Raw genomic sequence first — 24291 nt, forward strand, 5'->3', positions numbered from 1 at the left:
TAAAAAATTCTTCTACTCTTCTCTACTGGTCACAAGGAAAAAAAAAATTACAGAGAATGATTGATGCATTGTACGATCATTAAAACAAATTACACAGATGATCATTATTACACAAGATTTTCCCACTTGGCTAAAGAGGAACACATGTTCATAACACAAAAGAGTTTAGACTAAGTAATTAAGTAAGAACACACACACAGTTGCAATATTGAGAGTGAAGTTCTCCTCGCTGGTACACCACGGGATATATTCCATGTCAGCTTTGGCTTGGTGATACTGATATATCCTATATGAGGCGAAAACAGAAAAAGGAACCAGTCGTGAAAACAATTTACATGGATACTGAGGTTAAGCATATGCATTCGTAGTTTACTTACAGAGATACCGTGTTGAATATGCTCACTGCTCAGCACATCAACAAATCGTGCAAGCATTCGGGTTCTAGTCACTGGGTAATTAAAAGGGCATATAAGAGGAAAAAGGAAAACAAAATTAGAGAACAAATAGGTAAGCAACCAATTGGATTAATTTGCGTAATAGATAAATCACAAGAATTTAAGAGTGAAGATTCCTGCTTACAGAAAAATGATAAAGATGACAATGAATATAAGGTTGATAGAAAGGTTGAAGGGCATTCTTAGTGTCGGGGCAGTCCCCTTCTTAGTAATAAAAAATATGAACATGATGATAATGACAATGACAATAAGGTTGAAACAAAGGTTGAAGGGCATTCTTAGTGTCGGGGCAGTCCCACTCCAGCGAATCCCACCATATTTTATCTCCCTCAATCAGTCGAAGAGAAGGGGGAGGAGATAGTTTTCCATTACTAAGAAGGGGCAGAGAGAGAGGGAGTCTCTTCAGCTTCTGACATTCATTTATATGAATCGTTTCAAGAGAATCACAAACTATTACTTTACTGCTACTGCAGATGGTCTTCAGTTTCGGTAGTTCCCACAGTCTCAAAACCCTCAATTTGGGGAGAGTGATTTTGGTAGTGTGCATTCCTTTCTCCTCTTTTTCCTCTTCATCTTCTTCAAATTCATCACATGCTTCTGCTATTATTTCCTCTAATTCCAAACAATTCTTAACCTGAACCTCTTCCAGGTTGTGCAGGTGCAGTAACAATCCAAGCGGAAGCAGCTTCTTCATTGGACATTCATCGATTAAAATTACTTTGAGACTGGAAAAGGTATCAAGTGGGACCCGTGCTGATGCAGCTCTCTCTTTCCTAAACAGCCCGCGTAAGTTTTTCAATTTTAGAAGTTGTAAAATCTCGAGAGTTTGAAGAGAATCAGTAAAAGAAGAGGACGGGGAAGTAGAAGAAACCACGTGCTCTATTCCTTCGCAGTCGTCAATTCGTATTATCTTCAATTTAGTCGCGTGCTTCAAAGATGGAACATCGCACAGACTTCTTAAATCCTCACATGTTTTAAGTTTTAGGAATTGCAAGTCTTCCGGTAGCACAAGGGACTCATCTCCTCTTCTTAAATTGCACTCTTCTAAAATTACACTTTTTCCTATGTCTTCAATTTTCGGATGGAAGAAGTCAATGTTGCAATTGCAATAGAAGTCGTCATTCACTGACTTTCCCACTTGAATTTGGTAAAGTGCAAGTGCCCCTTTCTTTAAGGATCTTATAAAAGTACAGAACTCATACAAGTCATCAAAACAGACCCAAACATTCTCCAATTTCTTCAACCTTTCTATCTCCTCTCCTTTCACTGTTACTTTGTGAGAAAATCTAAGATACTGGAGACGTGAAAGTTTAGGTAAAATCCCAAGTGGCATGATTTTTAGATCCTCTGCATCCAGATCGAGGTATGTCAAGTTGACCAACATTTCTAAACCATCGGGTACTTTTGTAATTCCAGTTCTCCCAAGGTCTAACTTCCTCAATGTTGTGAGCTTTGCTAATGAAGCCACATGTTTTAATACTCTACACCCTCTAAGCCTTAATGCAGTAAGATTCTCCAAGCTAAAGACTGAATTCGGCAAAGATTCAATACCAGTATCTGATAGATCAAGAACCTTGAGCCCATGCAAATGCTTAAACAAAGAATTTGGGACATTTTTTAATGAACGGTTACCTCGCAGCAACAAGGTTGACAAGTTAGGACACTTTGGTTTAGAAGGGATTGTTGATATGTCCTTGTACATCAAAGAAGCCTTTACAAGATCCTCATTCCATTTACCTTTGTCTGAAAAATCCTCCAGTCCCAAGTGACCTACCATAAATTCAGGACTTGCAACCTGGAGCACCATGTCTCTTATCAATTCCACCTTCTAATAAGGAGGCATTTTCAAGTCTTTTCAATATAGAATAGCCTCCACAAAACTCTAATTGCCTACTCTTTCTTCTTTCAAAAATTCCCTCATCAATCAACTGATCTATCAACTCTTCTTTGTCAATCTTGAAGTCTTCGGGGTATAATGCACAATGTAAGAGACACTGTTTAAGTTTCTCTTCTTTCAATCGTACATAACTGAATTTAAGCACCTCACGCACCTTCTCCACTATATCGTCAAACCCCTTTAATGATGTACTCAACTGGTCCAACGCATCTGTCCACTGATACTCATAATCTAAGCCTTTGAAGCTTGCAGCTGTCACGACAATTGCAAGAGGCAACCGAGCACATGTTTGAAGAACCTCTTCCGCAATTGCTTTCAAATCTGGAGTATTAAAAACATCTTTTTCTATTTTATGCAAAAATAACTCTCGTGCCTCCTTTTCTGATAGTAACTCCATTTTGATATTCTTTTGACAACCCATTTTTTTACAAACATTAAGATCTCGAGTTGTCAACACTATTTTGCATCCATTTTCTGGAGTAGGCTCTGGAATTCCTACTTCCTCGAGAACAAATTTTTCCCACAAATCATCTAGGATTAGCACATACTTCTTCCTCTTTTCCAGTTCTTCCTTTATCTTGGCTGCCCTTTCTCTTTGATCCTCTGATTTTGCGAGATCTAAAGCTAACTTGTCTGCAATAGCATTTTGTAGTTGGAGAACATCAGATGACTTTGACACGGTGACCCAAATTACACTGTCAAAATTTTTGTTATCTTTTAATAGATGATTATTGATGTGCTCCATGATGGTTGATTTGCCAATACCTCCCATTCCATAAACACCAATCTTTCCAACATCATTACCCAACACATCATTACCCAACACGTATGCCAAAATTTCTTCCTTTACTCTTTCGGTTGTGATTTTCCCTATTAATTCTGTTGTTGGAAATTCTTCTCCATTGCGTACAGGTGGATCAAGTACCAAACTATCAGTGAAAGCATCCCCCCTTTGATAAAGTTCATCCACCTCTCGTTTCTTCTTCGAAGCATGTTGTCCTACGCGTGCTCGTAAGAAAAACTTGACTTCTTCAGCTTCACCTTCAATGGCTTGAATTTCAATATTCATCCTTTCTACACGTTGGATCCAATCTGTAACTTCTAGCTTTGGTGTCTTTCCTGGAAGACGTTGCGCTTCCATTGTTGATTCTATGTCTAACTTTCGATTATTTAATTCTTGCCATCTGTCCCTGAGATTTTTCATATGTTCATGAAGGTGTCTGTGATAGTTGTAGCTATCGCGAATTGAATCAAAAATAATTTTGGCAAGCTCCAGAATTGCACCCAACATTTCCATATTTGACTACCTGCATATGTGTACATAACACATTGTGCACATTAAAAAACAAAAATTAAAAAACAAAATGGAAGAATACATCTTTATCAGTTGTCTCCAAGTTTTGAATGCCATGGAGGTGTAGCGGTTGTCTTATTCCTTTTTTTTTTCCCCTCCCTCAAAAGCGATTGGATGTTGCTGTCTTTGTTATGGACCAAAAAAAGAGATTGAAAATATATTCAAATTTCACATTAAAATTGCTCAATTAAAATTTCAAAAATATGACTGCAGCATAAATAATAAAATTTTAGGTCTTTTGACAAACTAATAAGAAGCAAATAATAATTCAGTCAAGCTATTAAAAAATAAGTTTTTGATTGCAAGTTTATATGACCTTTGGTTATGTCCATTCAATTTCTTAATTTTGGTGAAGATCTTTACTACTCATTGCAAGTTTATATGATCTTCACTACGTTTAAGGAGAATTTTTTTTTTTTTTTTTTTAAAAATAAGAATTTTATAGAAATTTCTTAATTTTGGTGAAAGTATTTATTGCTCATCGCAATAATCAAGTACTTTGTTAGTTTTATATTAAAAGTATTTTTCAATGTCTTTTTAAGAGTTAACAAAATATATGAATGAGCATCGATAACAAATATATTTTTTTTCAAAATCAATAATAATTAACTTAAGTATAAATTTAACTATGATTTTTTTTTTTTTATTTTAAAAAAATCTATACATCTAATTATATATTTTCAATTGTAGTCATGCATATGCATGAGTTACAAACTAATAGGTTCTAAAAGCAGGCCCCTAGCATAATCAAATGGATTTTTCCCCCTCTTGAACTAATCAATATTAAATAAAATAATTACCAAACATTATGGACTCAAAATTTTCACAACTTTTTTATAATTATTGATGTGATCTATTACATAATAAAAGTAGTGTTAAGTGATAGATCCATGTAAATGTGATATTACTATGTATGAAAAGCTACGGCGGAAAAAAAAATCCTTAATATTGCTCTTTCAAAAAAGAATCTATAATTTTGAAGTATGTAGTAAAATCCATCAAATTATACATGTAATTGAATTTTAGGATAATAATCTTTGGAATACAAATTAACAAATGATTGAAAAACTAAATGAATTACAATGAAATGGTAGCGAACAAAGCATAAAGTAAACCAATCCGGCAATCCCTTGGACTACCACAAAAGTGAGGCATATCTAACAAATTACTCATCACTTTTTAAACATTTCACTTTCAATCTCCAAAAAAAAAAAAAAAAAACTGAAAATCTTTTAGCAAAGACACATGTTAAATTAATGGTTCATTTGGATCGAGGAAGAAAGGGGGAAGTAGAGTAGAATAAAGTAGAATTGACTTAAAATTGACATATTTTCAACTAACTTTATTCTACTCCCCTCCATTTTCCCTTCCTCTCCTTTTAATTCAAACAAGCCCTAAGCTAGGAAGCCCAATCCGGAACTCAACACAAACCCAAGCGAATAACTAATGGCTATTAGTGCATTTCTCAGCCCGCAAAGAAAGAGTTGGCTGAAAGTCGATAGGAGAGAGGAATTACCCAAAACAAATAATTTATCATGGACTTTGATATGGCCCAAATAACTATAGTGTAATAATAAGTCAACATATAATAGGTCCAACTAAAAGTCAATGCACATGGGACATCAAGTTGCAAATCAAAATTAGAAAATCCAATGGTAATACATTTCTGATTTCTCCTTTCAACAAATAATTAATAAATGAGAACAAAAAAAAAAAAAAAAAAAACCCCTTCCATTATAATCTTTGTCTTTTTTTTTGGAGGAAATTTTTTCATGTTAAACATTATTGTATAACCCTTGCATATACACAAGTATATTTAAAAACAATCACAATTACGCATATATAAGTTCAAATTATACATATGGTTAGAGTTACAACTTACACATTTTTGAAGTCATGAATTTCTAAAATATGTAATGCTTTCTCATATATATATATATATATAGAGAGAGAGAGAGAGAGAGAGTTGGGTTCAAGTTACACATGGTGTATCTTTAAGAAATGTTACATCATCCAATAACTCGTTATTGAATTCATATTTTAAAATTTTCATATTTGGATTATATGTTCTATATGTTCTTAACATGTATACCAATATTCATGACAATCAGTTGTTATTTACCATTGAATCCATAAATTGATATTTCATGCATTATTTTAAATTATAAAAACTTAAATTTAAACAAGTAATTGATGACATGAATATTGATATTTAATCATCTTGAAATTTTGCAAGCATGGAGAATGCACAAAGATAATATAATCTAATGATTGATTTATAAAAAATTCGCATTCAATTAAAAAATATTAAGTATTGTAATATTGCTTAAAGTTACACTAGGTGTAACTTGAACCTAATACGTGTGTGTGTATATATATATATAATTTAGAATATAATTGGATTGGACTATTCGGTTTTTGCATCCAATAATTTACTTGCCACAAAAATTAAAAAATTAGATAGGACACATGATGCAAAATTGAACTCCAATTGAGAATCTAATTTGATTTAGAATTTTCAATTTTTACACCTAATAATTCTTTTGACATAAAAATTAAAAATTAGATGGGACACGTGTGGCAAAATTGGACTTTAATTTAAAATCTTTTGTGGGGACCACAATTTGACCTTTTACAATCACCCTAAAAACAAGCCCGCAAAGTGTAATGTTAAAAACTATAAAAGATTTGAGTGTGTCTTCCTCATCACCAATTGGTGGTTTTGAGGTGAAATAATACAGCTTACGGTTCAACAAATGGTATCAAAGTTAAGGTCATGGGTTCGAGTTACAAGAATGTTATTGTGAGGAAGGGATGGTTGGGGGACCATAATTTCACTCCCTCAACCACAATTAAAAGATTTATTATAATGGTGGATTGTGCAATCAAGGGTCATTTCATTTATTTATTTATTTTGGCATATGACAATATTATTGATATGTACATATAATTATTTGCCACTTGGCATTATTTTTCCATATCATGTCAAATGGATGAAGAATGTTACATAAGATGACACGTGCCATTATTATACGCATTGTGTCGCATCCACTAGCTATATGCTTTGGCATTCTTAATAAGAAGTATTATTTATTATAATGTAATGAAGTTTTATGTTTTTTTTTTTAATTTTAAATTTAGCTATTTTTAATTTGTGGTTGAATCTGATTAGAAGTATATATATACACTTGTATATATGGTTGATAAACTAGCTGTGAGATTTTTTATTTTATTTTATTTTGGGTAAGAGGATTTTTCTTTTTTTAAGATGTGTAACACTGTAACTATCCCACTTGAAGTGTAGTACTTTAGGGGTATAGGACATATATTATATAAAACTATTGTATATTAGATTAATTCACGGATTCGTTCATGTGTTTTAAATTATTTTCAAAAGTAAAGTTACTATAAACAATTCGTTAATGCGCAATAATGCTACATTTTTTTCTATGTTGTAAATTACTAACACCATTGCTCCCCCTTAGTGCAGTGATCACTCTACAAGTATAAATGCTTGTGAGGTGTGGGGGGGTAAGAGCCCGGGTTCAAGTCTCCAAGAGGGAGCTTCATACACATATACATTTAGATTAGGTTAGAGTAGAAATTCTATCTTGTATAATTAAATGACATCTTACCAATATACCCTTCAAACTTTAGGTATATAAACTTATTAGTTGTTGTGGTTTATTTTCTTTAACATATTATGATTGATTATTTATGATATTAAGATATGTTTTAGTTTTGAATGATTATTTGTGATGCAGTTACTTGTTAGTTCTGAATTTTATATTAAAAATATTTATTTTTGGTTTTTCATAATTCATATTAATTTGGTTAATACTAATTTCTTTTATAAAATTTAATAAACAGGTCGACACGACTGATCTGTTTAATAAATGGGTTGTGTTAGAATTGAGGAATCCTAACTCGTTTAATAAACATGTTGAGTTAGGGTTGACTCATATAGTCGAATACTCATAAGTCGACACGACACGAACCGACACGCGAACACAAATTGCCACCCCTACATTGTGCCAAATGGGAAAGTAAGTACAACCCAATTTAGAACCCAATACCCCAACTTCACTCTTACATTTTCTCATAACCCAATAAGCCCACTTAAAACAAAACGACAAAAAAAAAAAAAAATCAAATAACTTAGCACTCTTGATGAAAGGAGTACCTATCAATTTTTATGCCAAAGTTTCCTTACTTCTCTTAGCATATACTTCATTCCAAGAACAAAGTGGGTTAGGTTTAGAGGGTGTCAAATTTGAAAACTAAGGTTTGATTTTAAAGGAAAAATGAATTGAAGTTGTGGGTAATGGTTGGAACTTGGAAGTTGTAAAGTGGCTAACTTCCTAATAATCAATTTTTTTAGAAAGGTGCATAATTAGATAATAATTTGATGTAATTGATTCTCAAAAGAAAAAAAATTGATGTAATTTTTTTTCTTCATACAAGATAGAAATTCTAATCTAGCCTAATCTAAATGTATATGTGTGTGAAACTCTTTCCTAGAGACTTGAACCCTGATCTTTGCCCCCCATATTCCACAAGCACTTATACTTGTGAAGTGATCATCGCACTAAGGGCGTAGGGTGGGTGTTGTTGTTGTTGTTTTTTTTTTTTTTTTTTAATGTAATTGACTTGTAGACTATGACCTAAAAAAATTAATTCAGAAAAATAGAAAGATTGGAAGTTGTAAAGAAGTTCAATTAATATCTAATAATTCAATTTTTTCTCCTCAAAAAATTATAATTTAATATATAATTGATGTAAATACCATTACCTAAAAAACATATAATTCAGAAAAATAGAAATGTAAAACTTGACATAAAATCACAACAAATGTGAATTAAAGTGACTTAAAAGCCATTAGCTAACAAAAATTAATATAGAAGACACATGACCATGTAATGTAATGACACTATATATTTTTGATAGTTTTTTTGTTTAATTAGTAGTTGTTTAATAGCCATTCTCTCCTTTTGGAAGTTTCACCCTCTTAAATTATTGGGTAGCCAACGGGCATGTATGACATTTAAAGGTCATATCATATGTGTGTATATATATTTTTGGAGAATTTTTTTTAGAATAATTTTTGGAGAATCATTTAAGTCTCATATTTAATTGTCTAAATTTAAAATATGGTAATAATAAATTTACATTTAAAGGTCATATCATATGTGTGCATATATATTTTTGGAGAATTTTTATTAGAATCATTTAAGTCTCATATTTAATTTTCTAAATTTAAAATATGGTAATAATAAATTTAAGTCACAAGTATAAGTGTCTGTGGAGTGTGGAGGACAAGGGTCAGGGTTCAAGTCTCCAGGAGGGAGCTTCACATATATATACACTTAAATTAGGCTAGAGTAGAAATTCTATTTTATATCAAAAAAAAAAAAAAAATGTAATTAACATTTGTAATCGAGAATAAAAGTGCCATTTAATTATGATATTTTTTTTTGTTATATTTATCTTCTTCACCTCAAACCTCAAATGAATGACAAATCTTCTTATTTATTATTAATTTTGATAATTATTAGATGTTTTCACGTATGAATGTTATATGTTTTGACAAGAGGGACACATATTACTGATTCGTGTATCCACCATATATTTAGAAAGGGGTAAAGGGGCGCTTTATGATAGGATAAAGAGGGTGTGGTTGGTGTGTCAGTAAGTCAGTAGAACCCAGAAAAAGAGGGACAACCACCAAATTCACATTAGAAATCCCAGACATGAACACAAAAAAATCTTGAATTGCGTATAAAAACAAATTAAAATGAACTACTTCAATTCTCAGAGCTGAGGTAAAACAAATCTTTTCCCATTGTTTTCGTTTTGCAACAAAAATTTTTTTTGGTTTTTTGAACAACAAAATTCAGCTGTTTTGCGTAAATATTACTGCCATCTTATTCTCTCTCTTAACTTGGAGATAGTTGTAAATGTACTAAATGAGGGAGAGGGAAAAAACAAGCATTAATTAGAAAAAATGAGGTGGAAAGAAAATAATAAGTGTGGGGGATAAAAGACTAATAGGCCCATGTCAATGTCCACACTGGGCCAGGGGTCCAGCCCAAGGAAAAATCCCTCCTCAGCAATGAGAGAATCCTCCTCGGCATGGATATAGTCGAGGGTAAAAGAGGTAACATACCACCGGTAGCGACACTCCATATCGTTCCACAGGACAGGAAAAGCACTAAAGCAGAAAAAGACAACGGAGAAAACGGAAGCGTCTAAGGGAAAGGTTGCCATTATTGCATTCAGTACCTTGTGCCTGACACAGCCATACTTCTTTGTCCTTACAACCACTCCCAAAACTAGAGGGAGGGGCTGATGGGACAAGTACCTACCCTAGGGACCCCATTCAGGAGGAAAAAAACGACTATAAAAATGGAGTAAAGAGAAACAGAAAGAGGAGAGACCCCCCCAACACACCAGAAAAAGCTCCTCGAATCGTGCCAAGGACCAATTCTCTCTGGTAAACTCGGCTCATGAGGAACACCGTGATGGTCGTTGTCCATACACTAAAGCCCAGCTCTTTGTCCCACTATTTACAAATTCATTTTATCTAGCTCACTGGTCTAAGGTCCCATGCATCTTGGTTTGGCCTGAAAAACGTGACCCTACAATTGGCACTGTCTGTGGGGAGAGCTTGTGCGTTAGCAAGTGCAACGGCTAATCACGGTGAGATCAAGCTCCTGCCAGTAGAAGTCCATCAGGAAGACCGTTGTGGCGGTGGTACAAGCTACACGAAAGCCTCCCCATTATTTCCTAAAACACCGTCGTTATCGTAACTCAGCTTCCACTCAGGCCCATACTTCGAAGCGTTGATTACGTGGGAAGGGTTGTTAAGCGAAATGTGGTCCTAGGGGCTTCTGACGTCAGACGTGTGCCCCGGGCACTTGACAAGGGGCTAATTCTCGCGGGCCTAGTAGTCTAGTCCGCTAAATCCCTTACGGAGAGAGAAGTTGATGACCAAACCAAAGGCCCAAGTGCTAGACAGAACCAAGGTCTTGCATGATCCTCGGACTCAAGCCTATGGGGAAACTAGACACTCTAAGAGCCTAAGCCCAAGTGCTAGACAGAACCAAGGTCTTGCATGGTCCTTGAACTCAAGCCTATGGAGAAACTAGACACTCTAAGAGCCCAAGTGCTAGACAGAACCAAGGTCTTGCATGGTCCTCGGACTCAAGCCTATGGAGAAACTAGACACTCTAAGAGCCCAAGTGCTAGGCAGAACCAAGGTCTTGCATGGTCCTCGAACTCAAACCTACAGGAAACTAGCAACTTCAAGAAGGGCCTAAGTTCTAGGCAGAATGGAGGTCTTGCATGGTCCTCGGCCCTCCGGCCTTATGGAAACTAACATGCAATGGTGCCTTTCTGAGTGTTTAGACCAGGTACAGTCATGCCTCGGTCCTCGGACCATACACCTAAAACAAGTTAAAGCTACGAATATCATCGGAAACGCGGTAAAGAACCCTAATACCAAAAACTTGTTGTGAAATTTTAAAATACTCGCAAGTGTACGAACCGTACCGAAGTATAGTTGGACAAGAACGAGGTCGAACCCACAGAGACTTGTATGAATGTAGGAAAATTAATTAAACCTTAACCAAATTAATCCTAATCTAGTTTAAATAAAAATTGGTTGGTTACAATAAAATAAACTAAGCAAATAATAAAATTAAGCAAATAGTTAAACTAAGCAAAATATATAAAGCAATAAAAAAAATGTAAACAATCAAGAGAAAGGAATTAAGGTTTTGAAATCCGCCTTGTAAATCATATCAGCATATATTTATGATCATTAATCTTTCCCAACCACTGCATGATAATCTAGAAATCAATCTTAGTATCATGGAAAATATCATCATTAAAATCCTTATTTTAAAAATCAAAAGCATGTTCTTCTTCGCTTCTTAAGTATAAAATCAAATCATCAATTGTATCCATAGCCAAACAAATCACAAGATGTATCCAATTCTAAAAATCAAATCATAAATTGTATCCATTGACAGACAAATCACAAGTGATATCCAATTTTATAATCAAGAATTAATAAACCAAGCGTTCAATTAATTAAGACAAATCCTAAATCATGAGAAAAACATGATTGAACTCATATCTAGAATCTCATCTTAGTCAATTGATATGAAGTAAGAACAATTTAAATCATTAAAGAACAACTATATTGGGAAAAATCAAATCACATAAATATAACTGATAATCCTTAACAAGGTTTCATCCTCAACCCTAATTATAAATTTAGCTACTCATAGTAATTGAAAGAAAACACAAAAATAAAATACTAAACATTAAATTAGACAAATAAAATAAAACTAACTGTCATAGAAGAAAACCAAAGAAGTAGCCGCACTCTCTATACATTCAGCCCTCAGCCCTAGCACTAGCCTCCGCCTCAGCCTCCCTGAATTTTGCCCTAAAGAGCCCTTAAATAGGTCAAGGAATCCTATTACAAGTTGAATTCTCGTTTGGAGAAAATCCCAGATTTTTAGGCTTCACTTAACCGACTAATGTGGCCCATTTAACGTCATAATTTGGACTTTTGGTAAACTACAAAGTTGTAGACCTTTAAGTTATCGTTCCAGCCCAACTTGAATCATCTCGATTAGACATCTGAGCCGAAAGTTATGCCAAAAATACTAACTGATGTGCAGTCTGGAATCCTAATCCGAATTAAACTTGGATTTGGCGCAAATTTCCTTTGATTCCTTACTCCAATTGGATTTAAATTTAATTGGGTTGGTCTTTTCTTGAATTCATGCCTGGTTGAATGTAAGTTGGCTTGATTCAATTGGCTTAGCCCCACTTTGCATGTAAAGCCCTTGTTACCTACAACACAAAGATATTATATAATTAGTCACAAAATAACATAAAAGTAAGGCTAAATATGTAGATATGTGAGTACTTTATTGTATATATTTCATGCACATCACCCAGCGACTCCCTCAGAGTCTCGGACAGTTTATTTCGGATTACACATCCTCAAGCGGTCACCCCGTTCGCAATGCAGAACGTGCGGCTGTTATCCCGGTTAGTCTTGTATAGTTAACTTATGTAAAGTCAGCATTGTTGTGCTTGTCGATTTCGATAAGTTCAAAGTAATAACTCTTTACCGATGAGGGCATCGGTTCTAAGTACGGTTTGAAAGAAAAGACAGCAGCACATCCATTCACAAGATAATTATTGCAGAAGAGAAAGGATACATAAAATGTGATAAAATCATCTTTTATTAGATAAAGAGATAGTACAATATACATAAAAGGGCTTAGACAGGCCTGTAATCATAAGCTAACTAAAAAAAGAAAAAGGAATACGTGGGGACGATAGATCCTTCAATTTTGCTTTAGCAGCGACTAGGCAAGTTTAGATGGCACCAGTGATGGAAGAGAAGAAGAAGTAGAGGCACCCGGTCCGCAACCTTGCTCTAGCAGCGACTAGGCAAGCTTGGGTGGTACTAGTGATGGAAGAGAGGAAGAAGCGGGGATGCCCAATCTCCATACCTGCTCTAGCAGCAACCGAGCAAGTATCGTTCTAACAGGAATCGAGCAAGCATGGATGGTACCGGTGATGGGAAATCCAGACCCTTACGTGCATGACATACGACACCGGATGGAGGTCCCAGTGCTGTCGCACCAAAAATCTGATGCGACCTCCACCTGTTTCGAATTTTGGCTAAAGGAAGAAAAGGCTCCTTTCTTGCCTTGTCGAGGAGAAAAAATGTCTTGAGCCTTTGTCTCCCTTGTCTTGACCGGGCCATTCTGAATCTCGGAGATACCCAAGGCTTCTGAAGAGGGTTTTGTTCCTTCACCCTCACCCTAACCATGACCATTTCACTCCCTAAATCTTAGTCACTCTCATAGTAGGGACTTTGGGAACATTTGGGGAGTTAGAAACCTAAAAAACTCAAGGGTCTGCAAATAAAGGGGGACTATTTCCCACTGCGCGTCTTATATAGGGGACAAATTTGGAGGCAATCAATTCGCCCAAATCTCCAAGAAGGAATTACAAATGAGATCAATCTCACTCAAATTTCAAAGTAGTCTTCAACCGTTGGATTTATGTCACCTCGTGAAAGGACCCTAATTAAAGCGCGCCTCGTGTACCGAAACGACAGGGACGTGGCTTGGATAGACTAAAAGAATGTCTTACAGCCAGGAACGCGCCTCGGGCAAACGAAGAGACTCTGGCATTAATGGAAGGCAAGACTTGGCAAACCGTGACAGAGGCCCGATGTCACCAAAACCCTCCTCTTCGTCCGAGGAGCCGGACAGTAGGATTTTGAGGGGCTATTGTGGGGGGTAAAAGACTAATAGGTCCATGTCGATGTCTACATTGGGCTAGGGGCCCAGCCCAAGGAGAAATCCCTCAGCCATGGGAGAATCCTCCTCGACATGGATATAGTCGAGGGTAAAAGAGGCAACATACCACCGGTAACAACACTCCATATCGTTCCACAAGGCAGGAAAAGCACTAAAGCAGAAAAAGACAATGGAGAAAACGGAAGCGTCTAAGGGAAAGGCTACCATTATTGCATTCAGTGCCTTGTGCCTGACACGGTCATATTTCTCTGTCCTTACAACCACTCTCAACAACTGGAAGGAGGGGCTGATGGGACAAGTACCTACCTTAGGGACCCCATTCAGGAGGAAGAAAACAATTATAAAAATGGAGTAAAGAGAAACAGAAAGAGGAGGACCCCCCCAACACACCAGAAAAAGCTCCTCGGATCGTGCCGAGGACCAATTCTCTCTGGTAAACTCAGCCCATGAGGAACACCGTGATGGTCGTTGTCCATACACTAAAGCCCAGCTCTTTGGCCCACTCTCTACAAATTCATTGTATCGGGCTCACTAGTCTAAGGTCCCATGCATCTTGGGCTTGGCCTGAAAAACGTGATCCTACAATAAGTATTTTTACTTATTTAAGAAAATATTATAATAATGAGTACTTTTTCTTTTTCTTTTTTGAGAAACTATAATAATGAGTACTTAACAGTGGATTCTCCTTTAAATAAAAATAGGATGACATGGATATAGTGTTTTTTTAACCGGTAAAGATTTTGCTTCATATTGCTGCATACTAATATGCAACAATTGCTGCATAATGGGTTATGTGGCAGCAAAAAGAGAACAACATGTGTCTAAGGGTCACGTGCAATGCACATGATTAGGTGGACTATTAGGCACCTGTCACTTTGTTTTTGCCGTCACATAACCTATTATGCAGCAATTGTTGCATACTTGTATACATTAAAACTTTCCCTTTTTAACCATTGGATTTCTTTACTTTAGCCTAATCTAAGTGTGTATGCGTGTGAAACTCTTTCTTAAAGACTTGAATTCCGACTCTTGCCCCTCTACCCCACAAGTACTTATATTTGTGGAGTGACTATCACGCCAAATGTGTGTACCGAATTATATTATTATGTATTTAGTTATATGTATGGGTGCCCAGCATAGCTGATCACCCACACCATTCGTCCAAACCTGATTTGAGCACCGCCCGAACCAACGCCTATGGTAGTCAATAGTAGATGATCTCCTCCAAACTCAACAAGAGCGGATCGAGTGGCGGGTGTTCCCTCTAAAACCCGATTTAAACCAACCTAATTGACCCTCCACCCAAAGATCTTAGAAATCTTGCCGGATCCTCCATCTCGACCAAAAATTTGACCTAAAATCAAATCATCATTCAAGATTCCACCTAGATTCAGAGAAAATATAGCCATCTTTGGCAAGATCTAGTAGAGATCTTACAATCTCTAGTGAGATTTGGTGGAGATCTCACGATCTTCACCCAAATCTTGTAGAAATCCCGCCTTCTTGATTCCAACCAAAACTAACTCAACTAGTGCAATGCTTGACTTAAATAGATTTGATCATTGTTTCGATCAACGAGGGTCCTCTGATCTACCACCCGAAGGAGTCGGGTCAATTCCGGGTTGGGCATAAACCTGACCCGTGGACAACCCTAGTTATATGTATTATATTATTATGGCCTTTCGATACAATATTATATTATCATGTATTTAGTTATACATATAAAATATCTTTGAAGAGTAGATTTAATTATATTAGTGTCTATAATTAATTTCTTTTGTGTAATACTAATTGATAGGGCCTCATTGGTAAGTGTTACAAGATCTCGTACATTGGAACCTGTGGTTATGGACCCTAATCTATTAGCATTAGTATGAAACATTTTCTTTTCCAAGTGAAATCCCTAGTATATGAAAGAGTGAAAAAGTGCTTTCGTTGTTGTGGAGTAAGAAGCCTTTGTATCTTAGAGCATCTCCAACAGACTAGGCAAATTTTTGTACTGTTTGGAGAATGAACAGTGACATTTAGGTTTTGCCTACCCACTTTTCAAATACACTTTCCAACAAACTCTCTATTCCATTCTTTATCTCATTTAAATATTATTTCTTCATTCATTCTTTATTCATTCTTTATCATCATTTATTCTTCCTATATTTATTCCCAACAATTATATTTTTTAATGAAAAATGTTATATTTACAACATTTTTCGCAATACTTTCACAAGAATTATAACAAAATCTTATATGAAAAGTTGTTACTAATTTTAATTTGAACCCACCACTGAAAATATATTTTTACTCACCAATATTAGCTAATAACAATATATTATTTAAAATTTATTGTGAAAATATTGTAAAAATATTGTGGTAGTATTTCCATTCTTTCATCCATATGTTTCCTTTTTTTTTCCTCTTGTTTTTTCTACACCACACACGTATACCCATATATCTCATCCTCTACTTTTTTTTTTCTCTACTTTCCACTTCCAGAACCTCCCTCTCTATTTCTTTCTCCAGCTCTCTCCTTTTCTACTCTTTTTCTTTTCTTTTTCTACCATTATCTTCAAACACACACAGACACGCATGGAGAGAAAGGAGAAATCGCCCTTGCTCCACCACACCGCCACCGCTGCTGCTCTACCACACACATACGTCTCTATTTTTTTTTCTTTGATCTTTTATTGTTGTTCTAATTTTTTTTTTTATGTTCTTGATCTGTTTTTGTTATTGTTTTGATTTTAGATTTATTGTTTAAATTAAATCAGTTTTTTATGAGAGCAAGAATTGTTTTGTTAGAGCAAGAATTGTTCTGTGAGAAGAAACAAATCAAAGAAGAAAGAGAAAGAAGTGATAAAATATTAAGTGCTGGAATTTTTTAATGAAAAAAAAAAAAATCAGTTGCTAATCTACAGTAGCCCATCAGACTTGATGAGCTATTGTTCATTAGCCAAAAAAAAAAAAAAAATCTAAGTATACCGAACCTGTTGGAGCATGAATAGTGCACAAATTCTCCAAATTTTAGCTAACAAACCCGGATACCGAACTTGTTGGAGATGCTTTTAATGCATGTATTTAATTTATTCGGAGCTATTAGAGTGGGATCTACTTTTTGGGGAATATGAGTCGAAATAAAAAACTTAATATTTCTAGTGGAACGTCTTTCACAATGCTTGGAGAGATAGTCCACTAATAGACTGAGGGATAAGTAATTCAACTTATTCTTTTAACTTAATTGGTAAAAAAATTTGTCATCAAACAAAAGTTACGAGGATTTATAAAAAATAAAATAAAATAAAATAAAGAGATTTAATCCCCGCTTACATAAAAAAATCAATTGATATTTTAGCTCGATACCATAGTCAATTAGCCGTAGTCATTGGTGCAATAATATTTAAAATCTATGTAAAATAATAATAATAATAAATTTTTTTTTTTAAAAATCTTTCTGATTCCAACAGTATCCATGGCATTCAAAAACTTGGTAACCGCCTAAGGCAAAAGAGCGAAGGCATATCTGGGCCTTGGATAAGTGGCCGAGATGATAAAAAAACTATTCAGAAAGAGATATAAAAGCCAAGAGAATGGAGTACCTTTGTACTACAAGCGAATCAGTGAGCTACAGAAGAGTCTTTTAAACTGCGGAGAACACACTTCAGCCGAGACAATGGCTACTATTCAGAAACGATCACACTTTGGGACCACAAACCACTGGTGATCATATGACGCAAATAAAGAAACAAATCAAATAGACAAAGCTTCAGAGTTTGATAGTTCTCTCCCTTATTGACGACCTGGATCAGATATATTGTAGAAGAACCTGAAAGCGAAGGACATATAGAAAGTTAGCATCGCAATTAGAGAACGACAAGCTCATAGGTGTCTTTTTAAGCCCAATAGGAACAAAGATACGAATATGAGAAAGTTGTATGTAAGGGAGAACAAATTACTACTTTAAAAGGAAAATCACGTGGGAAAGAAAGATATAATTGGCTTTAAAAGAAACAAATAAATAGCCGTAGAAAGAAATGGTAGAGTTCCTCCTAAAATACTTAAATTTTTTTTTAATTAAAATTTTTTTATAAACATCGAAAAAAAAAATACAAAAACAGAACATAAATTCAGTCGCAGAATCCAGTCAATGATCATACCAGTCCTGTGTCTCTCAAAAGAAAGCCAAATCTACAAATTAGCAACAACTGTTTAGAAAGTAGAGGATAAGTTTAGATACATAGATTGATTGGCTGTTGTCATGCTAGCTAGCTGTTGCTCAAACTAACTTGATAACATACAAGAAAAAATCTAGATGATAAAGAAAACACACAGATCAAGCTATAAGAAGATAACAACAAAGCAACACTTCTTGAGAAATATAAAAACAAGCGAAGGTATCAATATAGCATAAGTGAAGAAGGATAATTCTTACATGCTTCGGGAGCAATGCTCCCTCCTCTCACATGAGAGGTGAACCCTACGCATGGATTCCACCATGGGGCCTAACCCTTATGTGAAAGATTACTCCCAAAACACCTAAGTTTTTTCACAAGACAGGGTAATTCTCAAGGATGGAATCACGTGGACTTGCTTTTGAGGTCAATTCGTTGTAGGACAAGGCGACATCACTGGAGTCACCTCGACTTTAGCGGAAGATGCTGAGAAAGTATCACTGGGGGGACGTGGGGTAACGTTGTTTGGTAGAGGTCACAAAGTGAACGTATTGCTTTTATTTTATTCAAGCAATTATTCAACATTAATCATGCAAAGGGAATCTTTATCTAATAGCAATTACATAAGTCGGTGCAAAAAATTCTGTCTATTTTACACAAAAAATCTACTTTTTCTATTTTACAGTGTCACTTTTACAAAATACCCACATCAGTTTATCTATTATACACACTTTTTTATTAAAATAATATTTTCCCTCAATTTTTTTTTTATTATTTCCCACCTAACCCTCCTTTTTCCTCTGAATACACCCCCTTCTTCTTCACACAATCCTTATCTCTATCTCCGCCTCTCTGTCTTCTCCTTCTTCTTTTTTCCTTTCTTTTTTTTTTTTTGAGAATCTTTTTCCTTCCTCTTATCCGTCAACCCATCACAACCACCATCATCATTACTACCCGATCGGTGAACCACTCAAGATCAAACCAACCCAAGATTAGAAACCCACCCAACCCGAAACCCATTGATCAAACAATGAGAAATCAGTAAGTTGACCGGCGACGATTTGATCAGGCTTCATGCAGCAGTGGTTTGATCTTGATTAGCGAGTTGATCGGCGGCAATGGTTTGATCTTGATCAAATGAGAAAAACGGAGAGTGAGGGGAGAGTGATCGGCGGCGATTTGATCAGGCGGCGTGTGGTTTGATGTTGATTGGCAACAGTGGTGTGATGTTGATCAGTGGTGAGAGATTGGTGGCGATCGACAATCATGGAAGCTAGAGGAATGAGATGAGAGAAAGAGAGAGCTGAGAGTCAGAGGGGATAGAGAGAAGAAGAGAGGGTGAGAGAGAAAAAAAATACTAAAATATGATATGCAAATGCTACAGTAGCCGTGCATATATGCACGGTTACTGTAGCAATTGTGCATAAATGCACAATTTTGCCCCAACTGATGTGAGTGTTTTTTAAGCCAAAATGTGTAAAAAGACTACCTTTTTCTATTTTGCACAAGTTTACACAACCTGATGTAATTGCTTTAAGAGCTGCTAAAAAAAATATCTTTATTCCAACTTAAAAAAGCTATTTTGTTTATTTTAAACTTTTATTTTAATATACATCTAATATCAAGTATATTTTTTATCAATTTATTTAAATATTATTTATTTATTTACGTTTTTACTACTTAAGTCTATCTCTTTAACTTCATTTAAATAATGTTTTCTGGTGTTTACTAGTAAAGTGCCATAAATAATTTGAGTTTTGACACTTTTGATGCAGTATGTTTTTTAGTATTTTTGGTGCTAAAATATGTGAATGCTCCGGAACAAATTACACGGTAATGGTTGGTAGAACCGTAGAGTTGAAATAACATGAGATTTTCCTTCTTTTTTTACTCAAATCTTCTATTCATTCCCTATTTCTGTCCTATGAGCTGTGTTCCATTTCATGTACTACTAATAATAAAATGACAACGGGCTTCTTTTTAATTTTTCTTTTATCAACATTAGTTGAGATAACGCCCATGTTTCATCCAAAGATAACGTTGGTAAACTGTGTAACTCTCCCTGAAGTGACTTTTTGTTTAGATCAATTTTTTTTCCTAGCTTTTTATTGCAGCTAATATGTCAACCATCTCTCAAACAAAAAAGAGAATCCCTTCTGCAATTTTATATAGCCTAATTTAAGGATTCCATTCACACAAATGTTATGAACTCAAAGGCATCTTGGGTTCAAATGCTTATTAAATAATATCTTACGCCTTCCAGAATTAATTAGTGAAAGGGGAAGGGGATTACCTGCATCTCGAATCTGGGCAGCTTGTAAGGAAGGGGGTGTAGTGTTTAACAAAGGATTAAAATGGTCAATTTCCAATTGGGAAGCTGTGAGTGTTTGGGATGATTTCTGGTTGGCTTCAGGCCCTCTTAGGAAACAAATTGAAGTCCCTCTAATGGATGGGAAAGGGAACATCTCTGTTAAGGATTTCCTTTCTAATGATATCGGGATTTCCTTTTTTTTGCGGTTTACATCATACAGGAAATTAAAGGATTCTCCTTGCTTCAAATCCATTGCAGGAAGATTTACACATATGGGATTTTCTGAGGATGGAAATTTCTCTCTCAAATCGGCCTATGGAAATTTCAAATCCATAGGTGCGATAATATATTAAATCTATGTAAAATAATAATAATAAAATTTGAAAAAATAACGATATGTTTGATGACGTTTTTCTAGTAACGTTATTTATATTTTTTGAATATATCTGTAGGTGAAAAAATGTATAAAAATATATATAATATTATTTAAAACTGAAAACTGTTGGTTAAAACCCCTAAATCTTTCCAATTTCAACCGTATCCAAGGCATTCAAAAACTTGGTAACCGCCTAAGGTAAAAGAACGAAGGCATATTTGGGCCTTGAATGAGTGGCCGAGTCGATAAAAACTATTCAGAAAGAGATATAAAAGCCAAGAGAATGGGGGTACCTTTATACTATCTATAAGCAAATCAGTGAGCTACAGAAGAGTCTTTTAAACTGCGGAGAACACATGCACTTTGGCCGAGACGACGGCTACTATTCAGCAACAATCACACTTCGGGAGCACAAAACACTGGTGATCATATGACGCAAATAAAGAAACAAATCAAACAGACAAAGCCTCAGAGTTCGATAGTTCTCTATCATTCACGACCTTGATCAGATATATTGTAGAATAACCTGAAAGCGAAGGACATATAGCTAGTTAGCAACGCAATTAGAGAACGACAAGCTCCTGGGTGTCTTTTAAAGCCCAATATGAACAAAGATACGAATATGGGAAAGTTGTATTGTATGAAAGGGATAATAAATTACTACTTTAAAAGGAAAATCACGTGGAAGAGAAAGATAACTAGCTTTAAAAGAAACAAATAAATAGCCGTAGAAAGAAATGGTAGAGTTCCTCCCAAAATACTAAAAATCTTTCTTTTTTAATTTTAAAAAAAAAAAAAAAAAAAAAAAAAAAACATAAATTCAGACGCACAATCCAGTCGAAGATCTTACCAGTCCTCTATCTCTCTCTCGAAAAGAAAGCCAAATCTACAAATTAGCAACAACTGTTTAGAAATTAAAGGATAAGTTTAGATACTTATATAGATTGATTGGCTGTTAGACATGCTGTTGCTCCAAGTAACTTGATAACATACAAGAAGAAATCTAGATGATAACGAAAACACACAGATCAAGCTAAGAAGATTACAACAAAGCAACCCTTCTTGCTAAATGCTAATCTTTTGGAAGAAATTAGAGTGAAAGTAATAATGTAGCATAATAATTGAAGAAGATGAGGAAGGAATCACGTGGACTTGCTTTTCGGGTCCATTCGCTGCTGGACAAGGATACAAGGAGAAATTATCATTGTGGGGTAACGTTTTTTTTGGTGAAGTGGCTTTGTAGTCTGTATAGGTCACAAAGTGAATTGATTGCTTTTGTTTTATGTAGAGTAACTATTCAACATTAATCATGCAAAGGCAATCCTTATCCAACTAGCTGAACAATATTACTCATTTACATGATAATGGTAGAAAATTTTTTTTTTTTTTTTCTTTCCAAATTTCCTCCATGTACCACTAATAAAAAAATATACATGGCTTCTTTTTAATTTTCCCCTTATAAACATTAGCAAAAATGCCTGTGGATCAAAATCTTAGATAGTATTTAATTTAAATAAAAGAACACTGGGTTAGTGGGTTTGGTTTGAGGGGCACCACAAACCTACATAGGGGGCGAAAAAAAGACTAACCAAAAAGAAAAAGGAAAACAAAAAGAAACTGATTAGGCAGATTTATTCAAAAGATAGAAAATGGCAATTGCCTCACCTCCCACATGATTAGGCAGAAATCACGGGGACTTGCTTTTCAGGTCATTGCACTGCAGGAGGAGAGGACATCACTGGAGTCACCCTCTAGGCCTCTACTTTGCGGAAGATGCTAGAAAATAATCGTAGTGGCAACTGGCCAGTGGGGTAAAGTTGTTTATTAAAGGCGGAAAAAGCGGCTTTGTAGAGGTTAATGGATTGCTTTAATTTGTTTTGTTCAAGTAACTATTCAGCATTAATCATGCAAGGGAATCTTTATCTTAGGGCTGCTAATTTTTTTTTTTTTTTTTTTCCAACTTACAGTAACTATTTTTGTTTATTTTAAATATTATTTATTTATTACTTTTTTTACCGCTTAAGTCTACCTTTTTAACTTTCATTTAAATAATATTTTTTTGGTGTATACCAGTAAAGCATTATAAAAAATTTGACTTTTGACACTTTTGATGTTGTGTTTATTTTTAGTACTTTTGGTGCTAAAATATGTGAATGCTCCTGAACAAGATTGCATGGTAACGGTAAAATTGAAATAACATGAGATATTCCTTCTTGCTTTTTCTCATATCTTTTATTCGTTCCCTATTTCTGTCCTATGAGCTGTGTTCCACTCCGTGTACTAATAATAATAAAATGACATCTTACTTCTTTTTAACTTTTCTTTTATCAACATTAGGTGAGACTGGAATCTAAACACACACTTAGTTGAGAGCGTTTGCTCAGAGTCTCTTTTATTTTTTTAATAAAGGCTAATAACTTGTTTTTCTTTTTCTTTTTCTTTTTTTTAAAAAAAATAGTAACATATAGTTGCTTTGAAGAAGTGAATTAATGGGAAAGTGATCCTATTTTGAAGGAAATGTTTAGTGCGAGTTAGAGATATATTTTTACAGTGTTATCCTAAAGTTTTGCCTTTACATAAACTTAGGGTGTATGGGTATTTTGGAACAAAAAAAAATGTCCAGTCCAAACAGCAAAGCTCCTTTAATAGTAATATAGATACACATGCATAACACTCATCACATCCCTAAGAATTTTTGTGATTGAAAAATGTAACAATCTCAAATTATGATAAATGAAAACTAATCTTTACCAAAAAAAAAAAAAAAAAAAAAAATTAAGAGCATTTGAGCACGCGCTCAAAGGCTAGTATAAATTAGAGATAGTGAGTTTAGGGGAAGTTGTGCTTAGTGGGCTATTACAATCCTATACTAAACGAACGGTATAAAAAACGTGGGGGGTGTTTTTTTAGAAAAAAAGAAAAATCGTAATTAGAGTTTAGAGAGGTTTTGGTTAGTGGGCAGTGAGCTATTAGAATCCTATGCTAAACAAATTGTAAAAAATAAAAAATAAAAATTTTAAAATTGTTAACTGAATTAATTTAAAATTTAGATTGAATTTAAAAACCAACAAAAAAGTGAAATTTGAATTTAAGAGTAGTTTAAATTGTATGAGTTTTATAGGAGTTAAATGTGGGTGAGTGTAAATCAAATGTGTATATCTATTTAGATGAGTTTTTTTTTTTTTTTTTTTTTTTTTTTAAATAAAATATTAGAAACATGTGTTATTTAACTTGTTTTTCTAATTTTCTTTTAAAGGACAAAAAAAAGGGTACGGTTGTTTAGAATAAGTGGCTTAGTGGGAGTGTTCTCATTTTGTAGGCAATGTTTTTTTTTTAAAATTTGTCTAAAATTTAGGAGTTTTTAAAATATTAATTTT

General features: G+C 34.6%; 1 pseudogene; it reads right to left on the minus strand.

The window, feature by feature from the left end:
- Window positions 1-22146, minus strand: LOC126694899 (disease resistance protein RPS2-like; annotated as a pseudogene).
- Between the last annotated feature and the right edge of the window lie 2145 nt (window positions 22147-24291).

The sequence above is a fragment of the Quercus robur genome, chromosome 8 (assembly GCF_932294415.1).
Source record: "Quercus robur chromosome 8, dhQueRobu3.1, whole genome shotgun sequence".
Taxonomy (NCBI): domain Eukaryota; kingdom Viridiplantae; phylum Streptophyta; class Magnoliopsida; order Fagales; family Fagaceae; genus Quercus; species Quercus robur.